We start from the raw sequence: 6000 nt of genomic DNA on the forward strand, positions 1-6000 counted from the left end.
ATTTAAGATAAAAACGGGGCGTTACAATTCTCCCCCACTAAGAAGAGATTTCGTCCTCGAAATCAACAAGAACCATAACTCATAAGATAGAATAAAGAACTAAAGACAGTAAGAAGAACCCACGTCATCCGAATAACTCCGGAAATCGTTGTCTCATGTCAAATTCTGTCTCCCAAGTCGCTTCCTCGATGCCGTGACGGCTCCACTGTACTTTCACTAACGGGATCGACTTGGTTCTGAGTTGTTTTTCCTTCCGATCAAGGATCTGAATCGGTCGCTCAAAGTAGCTCAGAGTCTCATCTAACTCGGCTTCGTCAGGCTGAAGGATATGAGAAATATCTGGTTGATACTTTCGCAGCATAGAGACGTGAAAAACGTCGTGAATACCAGATAAAGACGGAGGAAGTGCAAGTCTGTAGGCAAGATCGCCTATCTTCTCGAGAATCTCGTACGGACCGATGAATCTCGGAGATAACTTTCCTCTCTTCCCAAATCTAACTGTGCCTCTGAAAGGTGAAATCTTCAGAAAGACTCGGTCTCCCTGATCAAAACTCAGAGGTCTACGCCTGACATTTGCATACTTCTCCTGTCTATCTTGAGCTGACTTCATTCTGGTCTGAATGATCTTAACCTGTTCTGCCATATCTCTAAGCATCTCCGGTCCCAAATCTGGTGACTCGGACAATTCATCCCAAAACAACGGAGATCGGCACTTCTTATCATACAAAGCCTCAAAAGGCGCCATACCGATACTCGCTTGGAAGCTGTTGTTGTAAGAAAACTCGACAAGAGGCAAAGAATCCTGCCAACTAGTGCCAAAGTCTAGCACTACCGCTCGCAGCATATCCTCTAACGTCTAGATAGTCCGCTCTGACTGTCCATCGATCTGAGGATGATAAGCTGTACTTAGATGCAATCGAGTACCAAGTGCCCCCTGAAGACTGTGCCAGAAGTGAGAAGTGAATCTAGGATCTCTGTCTGAAACGATCGACTTCGGCACACCATGCAGTCTCACAACATTGCTAACATACAACTCAGCCATCTGATCATGACGATACGTCATCCTGTACGGAATAAAACACGCAGACTTTGTCAATCGGTCGATCACTACCCAAACGGCATCGCATCCTCAAACGGATCGTGGTAGCTTCGTGACGAAATCCATGGAAATGTGATCCCACTTCCATTCAGGAACAGATAGACTGTGCAAAAGACCTCCTGGTCTCTTCCGTTCTGCTTTCACCTGCTGACAATTCAAACACCGAGATACAAACCTCGCTACGTCGCTCTTTATTCTCTTCCACCAAACTGAATCTTCAGATCGTTGTACATCTTACGACCTCCAGGATGAATACTAAACCGACTAAAATGAGCCTCTCGAAGAATACGCTGCCTCAACTCCGAAATATCAGGCACAACAATACGGTTATTCACATACAATACATCATCTCTAACCTGGAATTCAGACTGATGCCCAAATCTGACTTTCTCTACTGAAACCTGAATGCTCGGCTCAGACTTCTGTGCTTCTCTGATTGCAACAAACAACTCCGGTTCGGCTTGAATAGCAAACACTCTGATAGTCTCCCTATCTGTTTCAAACTCTAAACCAGAAGTGCAACAATCATCGATCAACTGAGAAACACCAATAGTAGAAAGAGATAAAGAACATAGCTTTCGGCTCAAGGCATCTGCAACTGCATTCGACTTTCCCGGATAATACTTGATTTCACAGTCGAAATCCTTCAACAGATCTAACCATCTTCTCTGTCTCATATTTAGCTCTGCCTGTGAAAACAAGTACTTAAGGCTCTTATGGTCAGAAAAGATCTCGAAAGACTCACCATAAAGATAGTGACGCCAGATCTTCAGAGCAAAGACGATCGCAGCTAGTTCAAGATCATGAACCGGATAACGAGTCTCGTGCGGTTTCAGCTGCCTCGATGCATACGCTATCACATGCTTATGCTGCATAAGAACACAACCCAAGCCTCGGTTAGAAGCATCACAATAGACTGTGAAACCTTCAGTACCCTTCGGAATAGAAAGAATTGGAGCACTGGTCAGTCTCCTCTTCAGATCAACAAAGCTAGCCTCACAATCTGGAGTCCAAACAAAAGGCGCATTCTTCTGAGTCAGCTGGGTAATAGGCTTGGCAATAGACGAGAAACCCTCGATGAAACGACGGTAATAACCAGCTAAACCCATGAAGCTTCGGATCTCCGGCACTGAAGTAGGTCTAGGCCAATTCATAACCGCTTCAATCTTGCTGGGATCGACAAAAATCCCATCTCCAGAAATGATATGACCGAGAAAGACAACTCGATCTAACCAGAATTCACACTTAGACAGCTTGGCAAACAACTGCTCAACTCGCAAAATCTGCAGTACGGTCCTCAAGTGCTCTGCATGGTCAGTACGGTTCTTCGAGTAGATAAGAATATCATCGATAAAGATAATGACGAACTCATCTAAATAACGCTGAAAGATACGGTTCATCAAACCCATAAAAACTGCTGGAGCATTAGTCAAACCGAACGGCATGACTATAAACTCAAAATGACCATACCTCGTTCTGAATGCGGTCTTAGGAACGTCTTCCTCTCGCACTCTCAACTGATGATAACCTGACCTCAGATCAATCTTAGAGTAGACAAAAGAACCCTGCAGTTGATCAAAAAGGTCATCTATTCGGGGTAAAGGATACCTGTTCTTAACTGTAGCATGATTCAATTGGCGGTAGTCGATACAGAGCCGCATAGAACAATCCTTCTTCCGAACAAAAAGCACAGGAGCACCCCAAGGCGACACACTAGGTCTGATGTATCCCTTGACAATTAAATCCTCAAGCTGCTCCTTCAACTCTCTCAATTCCACAAGTGTCATACGATAAGGAGCTTTTGAAATAGGTTGAGTACCTGACACTAAGTCAATGCTGAATTCAACCTCTCGAATGGGTGGCAATCCAGGAACATCTTCCGGAAACACATCAGCAAAATCTCTAACCACTGGTAAGTCAACCAAATCTGGGCTAGATTTCAGTACATCAACCGCATAAACCAAAAATCCTTCTGCACCTCTCTGTAACAAACGAGTCATAGATAACACTGAAATCAAAGGAATTTAGATCGAGAACCCTTACCAAAGAATTTCCACTCGTCTGCCATTTCAGGTCTGAACCTGACAACTTTCAGAAAACAATCGACTGTTGCCCTGTACTTGGTTAAAGCATCTATACCGACAATACAATCAAAATCTGACAACCCAAGCACAATACAGTCGAATTCTAACAAATTCCCCTCAAAACAAAGTTCACAGTTCCTGACTAGTCTGACAGAAACAATTCCTCCACCCAAAGGTGAAGTAACAGCTACTACTGTAGGCAACAATTCAATCGGCAAAGCATGCAATAACACATATTTCTCAGAGATAAAGGAATGGGAAGCACCTGTATCTATCAAAACAAGAGCAGAATAACCAAAAATTGAACAGTTACCTGCTATAACATCGTCAGGTGTTACCTGAGCCTGATCCTCTGTCAGAGCAAAGACACGTGCTTGCTGATAAATGATACAACATGCTATCAAACCACATATTCAAGTCGAAGTTAATGATATGCATGTCTTTAAAACCAGGATATCGATTCTGATAAACACGGGAGTATTGCTCTGCTTTTGGGATCCCGAGGATGAGATCACGTAACGACTCACCGACTCTCCCGATCGAGGTGGTGCCACGTATCCCACTCCTCTAGACTTTGAGCAACCATAATGAGTATGCTAGCACTAGGCGAAATACTACGACCTAGGTCACTCAATCATAGTTCCCAAACGTCTAACAAAAAGGGCAGTTCTGCCCGCTGAAATCAAAGTAGGCTCAAGATGAATGCATAACAGAAACATAAACATAAGCCACATAACAAAAACTCAATCAATCAACAATTACAAGTTCCACGTGCTAGAACAAGTATCAATGCAATATGTGATTTAAAAAGGGGAAACTCGAGAACCAACAGTCCCGAGTATGCTATCCCGCTACGATGACTGCTTTTACCTTTCAATGCAGTAGTTCCAACTCCAGGAAAGCTACAACAAAAGATTGTATCAACAACTATACAATTTAAACAACAACTACGGATCAAGGTAAATCTCATTACCGATCTTCGTCCAACTCTGAAACGATCAATCAGCTGCTAACTCAGGGCTTGACAACTTCAAACGAATCTGTTCAGATACAAGAGATTGATCAACAACAAAGACCAACTTACAAGCCAAGTTCAACAACTCAAAAACGGTTCGAAACCCTCAAAACTCAAACCGACGGCATAACGGCTATAAACTGAACAAACCGGCAACGCAGACAGCAGTTCAATACTGATATCAACTCAATTCAATGCTAAAACCACAACAACAAGACAAATCCAACAAATCTCAAAACCCACATTTTCGAATAATACTTCCAAAAATCATAACAATTCCAAACGTCGCTCTAATTCAAAACCGACAGATAATAAACGATCAGAACTCTGTAGAGAACAACATACTCGAATCTAGAACGATTCTAACAACATCCAAAAACTAGAATGTATCGGATCGAAGAAGAACTTACGATATAACAGAGCTCTCACTGCAGTGATCACTAATCTGCCTTCCGAAATAAATTCCAACGGCCGGATCGAGCTCGGACTGAAATCAGAAAGCTTGGAAGAAGTTGGAGGCGTCTTCAATGGTGGAGCTCGGTTGTGTGGAGGAGGAGAAGTGATTTAATTACAAATCTAAGTGTAGATAATATATAAAACTCAAAATTTGTGTTTTAGTCTCTGAAAAATCCAATTTTTGCAAAAAGGACCCTGATCAAAATCAAACCGGCTCGAGAACTCTGTAATCTCCGATTAACTCAAATAAACTCATTTAAGATAAAAACGGGGCGTTACAATTCTCCCCCACTAAGAAGAGATTTCGTCCTCGAAATCAACGAGAACCACAACTAATAAGATAGAATAAAGAACTAAAGACAGTAAGAAGAACTCACGTTATCCGAACAACTCTGGAAAACGTTGTCTCATGCCAGATTCTGTCTCCCAAGTCGCTTCCTCGACTCCGTGACGGCTCCACTACACTTTCACCAACGGAATCAACTTGGTTCTGAGTTGCTTTTCTTTCCGATCAAGGATCTGAATCGGTCGCTCAAAATAGCTCAGGGTCTCGTCTAACTCGGCTTCGTCAGGCTGAAGGATATGAGAAATATCTGGTTGATACTTTCGCAGCATAGAGACGTGAAAAACGTCGTGAATACCAGATAAAGACGGGGGAAGTGCAAGTCTGTAGGCAAGATCGCCTATCTTCTCGAGAATCTCGTACGGACCGATGAATCTCGGAGATAACTTTCCTCTCTTACCGAATCTGACGGTGCCTCTGAACGGAGAAATCTTAAGGAATACACGGTCTCCCTGCTCAAAACTCAGAGGTCGACGTCTGACATTCGCATACTTCGCCTGTCTATCTTGAGCTGACTTCATTCTGGTCTGAATGATCTTAACCTGCTCTGCCATATCTCTAAGAATCTCCGGTCCCAAATCTGGTGACTCGGACAATTCATCCCAAAACAACGGAGATCGGCACTTTCTACCATACAAAGCCTCAAAAGGCGCCACACCGATACTCGCTTGGAAGCTGTTGTTGTAAGAAAACTCGACAAGAGGCAAAGAATCCTGCCAACTAGTGCCAAAGTCTAGCACTACCGCTCGCAGCATATCCTCCAACGTCTGGATAGTCCGCTCTGACTGTCCATCTGTCTAAGGATGATAAGCTGTACTCAGATGCAATCGAGTACCAAGTGCCCCCTGAAGACTGTGCCAGAAGTGAGAAGTGAATCTAGGATCTCTGTCTGAAACGATCGACTTCGGCACACCATGCAATCTCACAACATTGCTAACATACAACTCGGCCATCTGATCATGACGATACGTCATCCTGTACGGAATAAAACACGCAGACTTTG

This window comes from Henckelia pumila, chromosome 3 (assembly GCF_033568475.1).
Source record: "Henckelia pumila isolate YLH828 chromosome 3, ASM3356847v2, whole genome shotgun sequence".
NCBI lineage: Eukaryota > Viridiplantae > Streptophyta > Magnoliopsida > Lamiales > Gesneriaceae > Henckelia > Henckelia pumila.